The following is a 15,722-nucleotide window of genomic DNA, read 5'->3' on the forward strand; positions in this document are numbered from 1 at the left end:
TTTCATGATAGTAAAGTTGACCCTTGTATTAATGTAAAGCAGGGTGAGCCCAGAAGGGGAGAAGAGGAAATGTGGAAGAAAAGGAATGGAGAAGTTGGTCACTGAAGAGACAGTGTAGAAAGACCGTAGGAAGCTATCACCTCAGAAAATGTGGGAGAGGGATATGTAGCCTGATGTTGTCTTTTCAGACAAATATGTTCCTGAAACCAGAAAAGGTAATGTAACTTGTCTAAAATCACAGTGTCTCAGTAGAAAAGCCTAAAGTCTTAGTTCCCTGCTTAATTCAGTGTGTTTTATCTCATTGATGCCTATGCTTTGCCCATTGAGTCTTCCGGAGAACCAGAAATCCTACAACGTATCTTTTTACATTCTTTGTTGCTACACAAATGCTATTCTCTAAACCTGAAAATACAGTTATTGCCTTCCAGCCCTGTCATTCTCCTTCACTCTGCCCTTTATCTCTTCTCTTCTCCAACATACTTAAGGATGTTATTCTAAATTTGAGTTTTCAGAAACATCTGCTTAGTCCAAATAGATCAGATGGCAGAGGTAGAAAACTGTGATAATAAAGATAATAGATTCAATACTGGTTTGCTGTGAATCTGGAATTCATTTTTATATTTAACTTAGTTTAATTTATTTTCAACTAGTATAATTCTCAAATCTCTGAAAGTTTCAGTATCTGTTTTTTTCTTGCTCTTCAAAGTGTGACCACACACCTCTTGGTGTGGAATGTTGGTCAGAAATATATTTTAGAGCTCACTGTCTTTATAACTTAATTGGTTTTAATCAAACATGTTGATCATATCACAAACTTTTCTTTCTAATTCTTGTTCAGTGTGTTAAATCCATTATTTTCAGAAAGGCCCCTAAAGAACTTCATTAGTCAGTTTGTGTATTAGGAAACTCTTGTAAGTCTCCTAGAAGTAGATTATGAAGTAGAATAGTTGAGTTGCTTACTCTTAAGTTGTTACTAAAACTAATGTGTGTGTGTGTGTGTGTGTATTAAACATCTGTTAATATATATCCAAAATATTTATATATATTTCTAAATTTCTAAAGTTCTAAGTTTTAAAAATAAGCATCAAGAGAAGGTGCAACTAGAGGAAATCGAAAAAAAATATTACAGAAAACATATTCTTGCTCATGTTTAAGGACTTTGGCATGTGCTAATTACCCATGTGCATATCTTTACTCATTTCTATCAAAGGAAAAGAGAAAAATCAGAATTCCACTAGTCTAGGAACATTGTCTGCCATGAAATATTCATGAAAGATTTTAGTTGAAGGAGAGTTTAGGAGAGAAAAGAACTGTGAAAAGTTGGGGAGACGCAGAAATATTTTGGTAAATGAAAATAATTTTCTAGGGATTTAAAAAATATATCTAAAAAAGATTGGTTCTTTAAAAGGACATATTTTTTGTTTGTTTTTAATTTTATTTTATTAGTTTTAAGTATTCAGTACACTGGTTAGACATTTATATAGTTTATTTAATGATCCCCCTAATTGTTTTTTCTCTCCTCTGGCTCTCCACCTAGCCATTACATTAATGCTAACTGCATTCCCTATGCCATGCTCCCCACCTTCGTGACCAACTCTCAACTACTAATTTGTACTTCTTTAACCTTTCACCCATTCTCCCAGCCCCCCAACCCCCTCCCCTCTGGCGATCCCCAGATTGAGAAGGACAGATTCTTAATGGATGTTTAAAATACACATATTTCTAACAAACTCAGGAAACATTTTTAATAATCGATTAATAACTCTTGTGTCATGTCTGAGTTGACATATTACCAATCTAAATGCCAAGTTTACTTAACCATTTGCTGGCCACTAGGCCATAGGATTCAGGTTTGGGACTTCTATATTATTGTCATATAAGAGATAGATTAAATAGTGTCAAAGTAAAGGCTCTGACTCCCTCAGAGGCTACTTGGAATTCTTACTTGCTCTTGACATTTCTGGAAATGAACAAAAACTCGCTATTCATTAGTTTTTGAAAATTTTGCTTACATGCATGAGAGGCCCTCTCAGGACAGAAGCTATAGAATATATCTGGAGTAGACACTGGTCCTCAATTAATACAGACAGAAAATTTGTAATGGAATATTTATATTTCAATTTGAGTTTCAGGAAAATAAATTTCTTTTCACAAAGAAAAGCATAGATCCTCTTGGCTGCATGAGAAAGAAAATAGAAACCTCTAACCTAGAAAGAAGAAAAAAATGAAGCTGGCAATTGAATAAGGCTCAAGTCTTGTATTTCCAGCTCTTCCTACTACCCTTCGCCTTCTGGGGTTTTTGGGGAATAATAGAGTTAGGAGAAGCTGTGAGAAGTTCAAAATCCATTTGAGTAACTTTATAATTAAAACATCTTGTACAGCAGAAATTTGTTTCTTTAACAAAGTGTTAGACTGTCAGGCGAAGATAGAGAAAAGCAGCAGATAGCCAATACCTTCCTGTGGGTAGAATGTTCTCCATTTTAATGACACAAAGTGAGACAAGTTTATGTAATATATATGGAAAATATTAATTACCATCAATAGTCATCACTGATACAAATTTGAGAAGTTCTGTGCAGACACAAGCCCTAGCAACCCATATCCAGATGTTCTTAACTGTTTGTTATTGACTTGACAACCACTAGGTGACACTGTTGCTTTACAGAGTTAGTACTGGAAGCTCCATTAACCATGTAAAAGTTATGCAGGAAGAACTATTATTTATAATTTTTTAAAACATGTTTTTTATAGTTTAAATATGAATATCTAATTTACCAGCCTGAAATTGAATTAATGATGATTGTCATTATTATAAATTGTTCTGACAAAACTCTCTACTATATAAGATTTATAAACACTTAGAATAAAACTACTAAGACTACTGCTACTCCTAGTGCCATTTGCCACCTCACCAACGTCTAATATTTCTCAACTGCTTACTCTGCAAGTACCTTTGTGCTTAATATTATAGATAAATTATTTCATTTAACCCTTTTGTCAACCAAACTTGTTAAAGATGACAAAACTAAGAATTGGCAGAACAAGAATTCAAACACTATCTGACTGCTACCCTGACTACTTCATTGACAGACGTGGTCGCTGATCACACAGCAAGCTAGTGGTTGGACATGACCTGAGTTCTGTGATAGTATTTCCAATCCAGTTGCCTATATCAAAAATGAGAGAATGTAGAAGAAAATAGTGGCATATGTTTAATAAAAACATAATATGGTTTTCTTTTCATTACTTTTAAAAGGTGTTCTTGAGAATACATATTTGTGAAAAACTATGTGTCTATTTGATATACTTAATATTTTTTTCACAGCAGATAATTTTAATTTAGAATTGCTAAGTAAAACCCAGGATACCTATTTAATTTTGTGTTTGAGATAAATGTCTTTTTAGCATAAGTATGTCCCATGCAAAAATCTGAATTTCTGATAAACAATAAATACATTTATTTTTTGTGTAAGTATTTTACAAATGTTGTTTGAGACATATCTATATTAAAAATCAAAAATTATTCCTTATCTGAAATTCAAATTTAACTAAGTGTCCTATGTTTTAATTTACTAAATCTGGCAATGTTACCTTATCTATTATTCCAATTAATTTGAGGCAGTACAAAACTCACTCAATTCCTTTTTCTCTATGTTGACTCCCTCCCTTCTTTCGCTATATCTCCTTCATTCCTCTATGAGGAATATATACTTGTCCTTTTAAAGAATGATCCCTCGATGCCTTTTATCCTTTTTTTTCCTGCTTCTTTCCAGACCTATTCCATCATGTTTGTCTCATTTTCACTTTTTCTCTCTATCGTGTCTTTTTTTCATCTATAAAAGTGATTAGAGATTTTTACCTGAAACAAAAACAAAAATGAAAGCAAAAACAAAAAACAAAAACAGAAACAAAAACAAAACCTCAAGCTTCCTCTGCATTTTATTTGGTTATATTTCTTGAAAGAGTAGTCCCTATTTTCTTATCACACATTTACTCTTCAAATAACAGCACTCTGGTTTCTGTGCCCACTACTTCTCTACCAAAAGTCATTCAACAACTTTCCAGTTGCTAAACTTCCATACTTTTCTAATCCCTCATCTTTCTTTTTTTTTCCTTCTGTATTTGACAGTGTTCCATCTTTAATCCCTTATTTCAGTCTCTCTGTATTATTTACCTTTTTGGGACAGATCATCACTTTCTTATGATACATTCTGAAATTTTTAATCTCCATCTCCATTGTAATAATGACACCACCATATTCCCCACCACAGTAAAACATTCTTTTTTGACAATCTTTTGTTATTTTATATCACTTCTACCTCTACCACATTCTTGCATCTACCTATTCCCTTTAATCTTCAATCTGATTAAATTATCAACAAAAGGAAGAGGATTCTTCAAAAAGAATTAAGATGAACAGGATAGAAATTGTATTCTATCTGTCTTTCCCACTTTAGTCTCCTTAACTGATGATTATCCTGGAGCTGACAGGAATAAAAGTTTTGTTCTGGTAGTGGGATTCTTTATTTTCTGGATTTATGGATAAGTTAATAAGTGCTCTGCTTTCAATTGGCTGCTATTTGACAGTGATCTTCTGGTTCATCAGAATGGAGGTGGGATATGAAAATACTTTTGTTATCCTTTACCTGAGATGGGTTCTCAGATTCACATTCAGTTTTGAGTATTATCTGTTCAAGATGTTGACTAGAATGTGAAAAAAATCATATATACAATCTGCCTATTCCTAATCTCAAGAATCAATTCCAGAAGGGCAGGTGAGACCTTGAACTCTTAATCTTTTACCCTTGGTTTCACAATCCTAATTATGTTAAGTCTTCTAAAATATAATGTTCCTTCATTTTCACGACTTCCTTAGGGATGGATAACCAACAGGGATATATTAGAAAGCATTATAATCATCCCATGTAATTTTTAAAGCAACCCATTAAATTGGTGGCTTAAAATAATAAGAATGTTCATTGGATTGGAGAATTTTAGAATATTACTTAATTAGGTGGATATTTTCTTTTAATTTATAAGTTAGTAGACTGCCCATCAAAAGTAATTCCTTCTCTCCTTAGATATCTAAAAGAATTGATAGGCTTAAATACTGTGTGCTCCTAAGCATACCTATTACTTCTTACTTTGGACTACTTTTAAGTTTCTAGGAAGAATAAAATCTTGTTTTTATAGATTGGGTTGAGACTCACAGTCAATTTGTTAAAAGTGATTTATAGATGCAAATATGAAGAAATGTTTCTGTTAGCTCTCATAAAGAATCACCTTAGATTATAAACTCCTAGAGCAAGAATGGTAAACTTACACTCCCACTAATGCCCATAGCAGATATCACTAATAAATCTATGCGAATTTGCTGAGCATGGAGGTACTGCTTCAGAATTATTTTCAACTCCTCATTTCAGTAGAAGAACTGATTTATCTGCTTTAGCAGAGAATATAGATGACCTTTTTGTTAATCATATTCAGAACATAGAGGGTAAATGTCAGAAGATAAAATCAAATCAAGAGTTTAGGAATTTCAGGAAAACCTTGAGGACATGGCCTACTTTTGAGTTTGAGTAGAGAGAATGGAGTTGGCATGCAAGTCCCTAAAACAGACAGGAGTGACCAATGGTTCATCCTCAAAAATGACCAATTTTTGTCTATATCTTCCAAAAATTGGTCATTTTTGAGGATGAATAATGTTGTAGTGCAAATCAGAATTTCAGGTTCAAGCAAGGAAGATGGAAATAGATTTGGGTTGTTATTCAATTAGACCAGTTTGCAAAAAATTATAAACTAGATAAGATTATCTATCCAGGAGAAGGAAACATTCCATTCTAACTGAATAGTGATGGGAAGTAAGATATATCTCATGTTCTTCCTTTATGCTTTTAATGCATTAAAGCATATTAAAAGCTCAATTTAAAATTGTTGAAATACACACATTATTTAGATTACCTTAGCAACTAATGAAAGAAATTTATAGGTACTAACAACTAACATTTATCAGTGCTTCTCTCATATGCCAGGCATTGTCCTTGATATCTTAATTATCTAAATCCTCCCCTCAGAGACCTTGAAAAGTTGGCACGGAATTTCAGCTTTGCTTGCCAATATGCTGGGTATTTGTCTTCATAATACAACACTTTGAATATTTCTTTTGTGTTTTTCTCCTTTTGATATGAATAAAAAGTAATGGTCCCTGGGACTTGGTTTACATGCATATATATATATATATATATATATATATATATATATATATATATTTTACTACCAATTATATTGTGAATATGGTACAAAATCTCATTGAAATCTATGTAAACCTTGCAACTTCTAGTGTAAATTTTAGTAATTAAATGGAGAGAAAAAGAACTCTGGCTTTATTCCCTGTGTGCTACTTCAACTGAAAGAAGTGCTTTATGGAAGGTCTAAAAAGTCCCTTAAAATTTGAATTTCCAATAAACTAAAATAGTTTGAATGTTTGTCTATATCTTCCAATAAGTTATAAATTTGTAGTTATTCACTATTTATTTTTCTATTTGACTCCACTCTCTGAGTTATACTTTAGCCATCCAAGCTTAGTCAAATAAGCTTGAGTACTGAGAACTTTCAAATATTATTATGTGCCTTTTGGTAACAAGAAATTAGTTGTAGCCTACGTTTGAATTATGTTGTCAGATATGAAATGTAAACCAGCAAGCAAAAACTAGCTTAAAAGAAAAATGATTTATGGCTTCAAGGTATCAGGAAATTCTAAGCATGAGTGCTCCAAATTTTTACTGGAAAGTTAATTGATCCAGAAAACTAGACATGATTAAGTGTTGTGGAAGTCAACATGTGACAGGTTGAAGAATGTTGCAATGAGACTACTCAAAATGTGAATTTATTATACATTTGGGCTGGTGTAAGATATTAACCCCAAAAAGCCCACTAGAGCATGGGAAAAATATCTAACAATAAAAATGACATCATTAGTAATTATTCTTTGCCAGTTAAGCCCTAATAATTCTATTTCTAAGAAAATAGTCAAAAATTTGGTTTAAGATTTATGCCTAAAGATGTGAATCTCATTGTTATCTGCAAAATAAACAAGAAACAACAACAAGAACACCTGTTCAGCACCCACCCAAAATGGAAGAACTAAAGTATTTACTACTCAGGAAATGTGTATGTAAATTATGGTACATACACATTTTATAAATTCCTTTATAAATTGTTTATAAAGGAATATTGTGCAGTCATTAAAAAATCATGCTGTAGGAATTTTACATAATATGGCAGAGGCTAATGATATAATAACCAGTAAAATCAAAAGTTATATGTACAGTAATGTCCCAATTATGTAAAGAAAAACTTTTCATAGAAAAGAAAAATAGAAAAATCAACAGTGTGATTATGGAACATATTTCTTCTTTTTCTAATACTTTTCTATACTTTCCAAAATTCTCTATTTTATAATAGTAATTAGATTATTTAATAACCAGAAAAAATGAAGGAATAATATTGAGAAAAATAAATGGCTTCTGAATTCTTATCAAAGTGCAAACATTCTGCATTTTGCTCTATTAATCCTTGACATAAAGCATATAAAGCTATGAAAGTTGACCATGGAAATAAAAGCAAATGGAATAAGTAGAAACTTGGGTTTTAACTTTTGATATTATAATGCATACATGTGTATGAGAGCAGTTTGGTGATTTTTCAGTTTTGTAGGTTTATTCATATATCATATTTCAAATATTTTCTTTTAATAAAAATACCTCTTGTTACAAGTGAGAATCTTAAAAGTAATGACCAGTTCTGCATCTTAGAATAGCCAACTATTTCCTGCATAAAGGCCATCTCTCGGGAATGCTATAAAAATGTTTCCACACTTCTTGAATCCACTTCATGAGGTGTCACATATAGGTACTATTTTAACTTTAAGACTTAAGATTTAATAAGGCTAACACTACAAGATCCACAATAGTATTGATTTTTCACTAAAAGTAATTTTATAAATCAAACACTCTTTGGTAATATTGAGGAAATTTGCTCTTTTGGATTGATACCTATGTAGCAATATAGTCTGTATAGAATATTCTAGTCATTTTCTTCTGAGTGACACAACAAAGTCTACTTTTTTTCTGTTATTACGATTCCTTCTAGATGAGGACTTTGTACCTAGGGGGAGAGTCTAATGAAATTATTAAACAAATTCTATTATATCTCTTAATAGAAGTACTAGGTTGAAAGTTATATGTCTGATAAAGACATAGTATATTTGATTTCAGTAATAAGTTTGATACAAATTCTTAAGATACATTTTTGGACAAAATAAAAAAATATTCTGTTTAACTAACTTTTCTTAAATAATTTCTACTAAATAATTAATTTTAATCTGAAGGATAGTTTCTGGTAGATGTGCCTGATTTTTCTTATTTGTTGATTTGAATAAGACTTATATAGCATGCTTAATCAATTTTTGGGTAATACTGTAGAATGAGGTCTGTCCTCCCAAAATTCATATGTTAAAGCCTTAACCCCCAAAATGATGGCATTTGGAGATGGATCCTTTGGGAGATAATTAGGTTTAGGTCAGGTCACAAGGAAAGGGTGTCTCTATGATAAGATTAATGTCCACATAAGAAGAGATACCAAAGAGGTTACTCTCTCTTGTTCTCTCTCTGCTACGTGAAGACACAATAAAAAAGTAGCCATCTGAAAACCAGGGAGAGGGCCCTCACCAGGAATCCAAATGGCTGGAATCTTGATCTTCAACTTCCCAGCCTCCAGAACTGTGAGAAATAAATCCCTGTAGTTGAAGTTACTCAGTCTATGGTATTTTCTTATGGCAGCCTGAGCTGACTAATACAGGTATCATAATGTTAGAGGAATAGCAAATATGTTGAAATGAAGCACATACTTATCAGTAGTAGTAATGACTGTATCAGATTCAGGAAGATTTTAACAATGAATTAATTGACCAGATTCCCTAGATCAGATAACGGTTTAACATAAAACTTTGTGCTTAGAATTTTATAAAATGTTCTCCTATAATAAAGGATGGAGAATATATCATATAACAGAGTAAGTCTGAAAAGTGCATTTAATTGTATGATATTGCTTTGACTTTTCAAGTTAGAATACAGCTAAACACCATTAATTCTTGATATCATATTCTAAAAAGGAAAATTGGCAAACTATAGAAAATCATGAGGAAGATAATGGTAGACTGTTTGAAAGCCATATTATATGATGAACAACTTTCATTTTCAGCCAGAATAAAATAGCGGGGACTAGATTTACCTTCCTGCCCCAAACAAATAAGAACCTAAGAAAATATATGAAGCAAGATTGCCAAGATTTTTGACATAGGGCAACAAAGGACAGTAATCTTGGAGGGAATGGAAATAAACCATATGAGCCCAATGATTGTCCCAGCTTACTGCCGGGAATGTTCCTAGGCCATAGTGCAGTAGAGCATAGAGGTGAATGAGAACACAAGGGGAGACTGGTGGTCTTTCTAAGTTGAAGAGAAGAAGCTGGGAGTCTGAAGTGGCCAAAACAAATAGATTTCACATGGCAGAGAAGAGAGCTCCACAGAGAAAGAGCCCCTCCCCAAATCTGCACATGTAGAGTGTTAGGCTAAGTAAAGATCAGCACATCAGTGTAAGGAACCTACAGACAATGGGGAAATGATTAGAAGGAGCAAACCTAGGGACTCATACAGAGTCCATACAGGGTCAGGAATACTTATGTTTCCATCAGCCAGAGTGAAACTCATAATCCACAGAGGTCACAACTTTGGGTTTTGCCTCAATAGTGGACATAAATGTTGTTCTGGTCCCACTTATCAGTATAATCATTTCAGGTCTTGCTTTTAATCTCTGAAATAATAAAAAAAAAAACACATTGGATGGAACTAACAGTAGATTAAACATTGCAGAATAAAAGATTAGTGAACTTGAAGACATAGCAGTTGAAACCACCCAAAATGAAATATTAAAAAATCCCCCCCAAAATATATACAAAACATCTGCAAACTATGGGACAGCATCAAGACTGTTATATATTTATTTGGAGTCTCCAGAGGATGTAGGACAGAAAAAAATATTTGAATAATTGCCAGACATTTTCCAAATATGATGAAAACTATAAACTTATAGATCTAAGAAGCTCAACAAACACCAAGCATACACACGAAAAGAACAAATTGTGTTAGGAGGAAGAAACACCAAGGCACATTGTAATAAAATTTCTTGTTGGAAACAATGCAAGCTAGAAGGCAGTGGAGCACCATCTTTAAAGTACTAAAACAAACAAAATAGATAACATCAACAACAAAGATCCCTGTTAAACTTGAATTTTACAGTCAATAAAATATCTTTATTGATATTAGATACATAAAGCCTGAAAGAATTCATCCAGCAAACCAGCACTAGAAGAAATATTAAAGAAAATACTTTAGTTAGGAGAATATAACCAGATGAAAATCTGATACTATTCAAGGAAAAATGAAGAGCAACGGAACAGTAACTCTGTGGGTAAATATAAAAGACTTTTTAAATTATTTAAATGTCTTTAAAAGATAAGCAAATTTAAGGCAAAAAAATCTATTTTAAGTTTTATAATACATGTAGACATAATGTATGGCAACAATAACACAAAGAGAAATGGAAATATATAGTTGTAAGGTCCATTACTAAGTGTAATGGGGTATGCTATCACTTGCAGGTAGACTTTGATAAGGTAAAGATGTATACTGTAAACTCTAAAGTGATTACCAAAATAAAACTTACGGTTAATAAAGCAACACAAGAAATAAAATAGAATCATAAAAGTAGTTAATTTAGAAGGTGACATCAGAAGCATGGTGATGTGAGGGGTCCCCTTGATCTTCTCCCCTTGAAATTACAAGTTGAACAGATATAATCCTCCCTCCCCGAACTAGCAGTGGGCCCCAGGGGAAACTGTAGCAGCAAATGTTGGGCTACAAAGCAGGAAGTCTGCAGCCTTGAGAACTGAAGAAACAGCTTCTGAGTGGCAGATGCACAGTGCAACTGGTTACAGTAACAGGAGTGGAGCTGAGGCAGCTAAGGCCTGGCAGTCACCATTACTGGAAGGTAATCAGCCACAGACACACCAGTAGCCTCTTCCAACCCACCATACACCCACCCATCAAGGCTGATTCTGGCAGAGGCACTGGGGTACCTCAGGTAGCACAACACTGCATCTGGCTGCTGGAACAACACAGGGAAATCAGGGGCTCTGAACTTCATCACTCATCACATTCTCCCACTGGGGTAGAATCCTGAGACTGGTGCAACCTGGTCATAGAGGAGATACACACCTCCCCAAGGGAATAAAAGACATTTTTTTTTTTTGTTACATAGCAGAGATCTGGGAGGTCCTGGCAGTGCGGAAGGCTTTTGTACCACCTACTAAAAAACAACAACAGAAAAAAAAAACCTCTTTTCTTATCAACCCACTAAAGAAGGACTACTCTTAAAGACAGATGCACTCTGACATTAATAGCAGCATTATTTATAGTGACCAAGACATGAAAACCATTGAAGTATTCTTCAATAGATGATTGGCTGAAGAAGATGTGGTACATATATACAGTGGAATATTACTCAGCCATAAAAAACAATAAAATACTACCATTTGTGACAAACTGGATGGATCTTGAGAGTATCATGTGAAGCAAAATAAGTCAGACAGAAAAAGTTAAGAATCATATGATTTCACTCATATGTGGGATATAAAACTGAGAGCAACAAGTGAACAAGATAAACAAAAATTTATCAACACAGACAGTAGTTTAGCGGTTACCATAGGCAAAGGGGGAAGGGGAAGGTAGTAAGAGTATAGGGGTTCAAATATATGGTGATAAAAGGAAATTTAACTTTGGGTGGTGAAAACACAATGCAATATACGTATAATGTATTATTGAGTTGTACAATTCAAACCTATATAATTTTATTAACCAATGTTACCCCATGAAATTTAATTCAAATAATTAATACAAAAGATGCTAGTAAAAGAGGAAACATAAATAACTTATAGGATAAATATAAGATAAGTTCAAAATGGTAGGTTTAAACCCAAACATATCAATAATCACATAAATATAAATGGTCTAAAGCCTCCAAATAAGGCAGAGATTGTCATGTTGGATTAAGAAAGCAAGACCCAATTCTATGGTGCCTACTGGAAGTCCACTTTAAATAAAAAGATACAAATGGTTTAAAACTGAAAACATGAAAAACAGATATGGCCAAAATTGAAGTAACTTAGGATGTATAGTTGGAAAATGCTGTCGGAGCCAGCCGATGAAGTAATTGAGGGTACCTGAAAGGGGGAGCATGGACTGAGGAAAAGAAAGAAGACAGACAGAATTGCAGGAGGGAGCACAGATTCAAGCTGTGTCCCCGAGTTTATTTAGCACACACTACTTATAGCATTGCAATGAGAAAACAGCAGTCAAGACCCAAGGTCAGCCAAATTACTCATCCTGCAAAACAACGAAGTTCTCACAACTCCCTTCTTGGAAAACACTGAGTATTTAAAAGAGTTTAGTACCACTTATCTCAGAGCTCGCCAAGTTAGCTCGGCTCCCAACAAAATGCAAATACATGAGACGTACAATCATAATCTTTCAATTAACACATATTTCCTTTAGCAAGAAGATTAATATTCATAGAAATATGGCAGCTAAAGCAGCAGTTATAGGGCCATAATCATACAGTACTGAGGGAGATGAATTTCTAGCACCGTACTGGGTAATTCTCTCTTTTGGCGTCTTCAAATCTTAAGTCATGCTGTGTCCCCAGACAGAGTTTATTTTACTTACTGTTTATCAGTTGTTGGTCAGAAATGATTCTCAACGAACTTCTATTCTTTATTTTTTAAAATATCTTTTATTATTTATGTTTCCTCCCTCTTTCCCTTCCTCTCTCCCTCCTTCTTTCCTTCCCTCCCTCCCTTCTCCCTCCCTCCTCCTCTCTCTCTCTCTTTCTTTATTCTCTCTCTCTCTCTCTTTCTTTTTATTCTCTCTCTCTCTCTCTCTCTCTCTCTCTCTCTCTCTCTCTCTCTCTATCTCTCTCTATCTCTCTCTTCAGACTGCTGTAACAAAAATACCATAGACTGAGTGACTGAAACAAAAAAACCACATTTATTTCTCACAGTTCTGGAAGCTGGGAAGTTCCAAATCAAGGCACTGGAAGATTCCTTGTCTGGTGAGTGTTTTCTTCCTGGTTAGTAGACAGTTATCTTCTTGCTGTATCCTCACATGACTGAGAGAGTGAGCTCTAGTCGCTTTCTCTCCTTATAAAGATACCAATCCTATAAAAGAGTCTCCATGCTCATGACCTTATATAAATTTAATTCATTCCCAAATGCTCTACCTCCTAATACCATCCTATTGGCTGCTAAAGTTTCAACATAGGAAAATCAAGGGGACACAAACATACAGTCCATAACATCTACTTCCTTCCTTCCTTCCTTCCTTCCTTCCTTCCTTCCTTCCTTCCTTCCTTCCTTCCTTCCTTCCTTCCTTCCTTCCTTCCTTCCTTCCTTCCTTCCTTCTTTCCTCCCTCTCATGTTCCTTCCCTTTCTCCCTCTCTCTCTCTCTCTCTTACTCTCTCCTTTTTTTCTTCTTTCCCATGTCTTCTCAAATGCCTTAGATTATTGTAAAATATGCATTAGAATGTACACATAATTCTTTTCCCTAGGCTTTTCTTTACTTCACCTAGGCCATCTCCTTTTGGCCCCTATTATGAATTAAAATAAATATATAAAATAATGGCAGGAAAAAAAAAGACATGATAAAGAAACAGACTGGAAAGTGCTACTTAATTCAAAGAAAGCAAAGTAAGGCACATTAAGAATCAGCAGTGGAAGCACAGAAGTTTTGTTCACTCTACTATACTAGTTGGCTTATCAGGAGTAAAACATGAACTACACTGTTCAAAATTGTAATCAACCTGTATATGTGCATTCACACATAAATGTTACTTTCTGAAATAAATAGCACATAAAAAAATCAGAGTTTTGGGATAGCTCTAAATGAATTGATCCTGAAACTGAAGGGTCCCAGTGACTAGGATAAAGTCTAAAGAACAGACATTTTAAGTAGCAGATCTTGGCTCAATAATTGGGAAAATGTTCTAACAATTAGAAAGTCTGAATATTGGAATGGGCCATTTTTCTGGGCTTGTTAATTTTAGTCACTGGAAGAATTAAACCAGAGGTTGGATTAATTATTTTGGATAAATTAAGAAAAGGTACCCTATCTGGTGGATGACTTAGTAAAAGATGCTCCCTCTGTGTGGATGTAGTCCCATATCAGTTACATGGCTCGGTGAACAGACATGGCCTTAGTAACAGCCTCCACTTTCCTCTTCAGATGAGAACCTTTTGTAGTGTCCTCTTGTTAGAAATGCTGTTGATCAACTTCCTGAAGTACTCATGGATATGGCATTGATGGCCTCAAAGCTTTATGAGTCTATATTTGTAAATGTAATCTGGCTATAAATCAGTATTTTAGGTGTCTTAGTCTCCACACAGATCATATGCAAAGAAGCACAATGCCACAATAAAATAAATGTGAGAAGAATTTCAGTCCTTACTAGTGTCTCTAAAAAAACATTAAATGCCATCCAATTTATAACCTAAACAATAGTTCTTAAAAGAATTTTTCCTTATTCAAGCCTGGCTCAGTTCCCTCATACTTCATAATTGCTCTAGTGGCTCTCACATGCGTCTAAAACTCTCTAAAACCTCAGTCTATGAGGTTTTCTATCTCTGGTCTCCTTCTTTTCTTTACATTCACTATCTAGTTTTTCCACTTTCCATTTACTGGATTCTATGATATAAGAAAAAGGAATTATGTTGAAAACATGTAGACTCTTTCCTAGATTGTGAGAGAATGGGGAGAAGCTGAGCAAGTAAAGATAAAATCTCTCCTTATTTTCCCCATTACTATATCTAACTCTCTTTCTCTCTCCACTTATTTTTTCTGATTCTTTAACAGCACAGCCTGGAACCATACTGAAATAGATTAAATAATTCTTGAGTAATTTCTGGAGTAGAGATATTCAATTCATATATTAATACTTACTGAGTAGATCCTATGTCTGCAGAACCTTCTATTAAGTCTTAAGGAAAGCGGCAAAGCAAGTTATATGAATAATCCCTACAAGGAAGTTACAATCTCATCAGCCTGACTGGATAAAAACACATAAAATAGATTTCAAGGAAGAAAACTAATAGACAGTGAGAATGACTACAGCTGTACATCCATGAATAGCTTAAGGGTTACCTGGATTTGGAGTGTACAGCAAAAACAGAACTGTGGGGAAGCCAGGGAAAGTTTCATGAAAGAGATAAGACTTGAGTAAATGTTTAGTTCAAGGAATAAGACCAGGGAACTAGGGAAATTAGTATAGAGATATACTAAAGAGTCAATATGCAGCAGATAGTGACTATATTTGTAGGAACAGAGGGTCTATGCAGAGTGAGAAGACTTTTTTCTCAGTGGGAATTCAACTATTCCTCATGTGAGCTCCCATAATACTTATTGTGTAACTTAATTATTAATTTATCTCATTTTGCCTTGAATTAGAAGTAATTTCTGCTCCCTCCTAGTCTTAGGATGTTTTATAATAATTGCTGGCACTAATATGTTTAGGTATTTCAATACAGATTCATTTTCAAGTGTAATAATCCTATTT

This window comes from Pteropus medius, unplaced genomic scaffold, assembly GCF_902729225.1.
Source record: "Pteropus medius unplaced genomic scaffold, Ma_sr-lr_union100, whole genome shotgun sequence".
NCBI lineage: Eukaryota > Metazoa > Chordata > Mammalia > Chiroptera > Pteropodidae > Pteropus > Pteropus medius.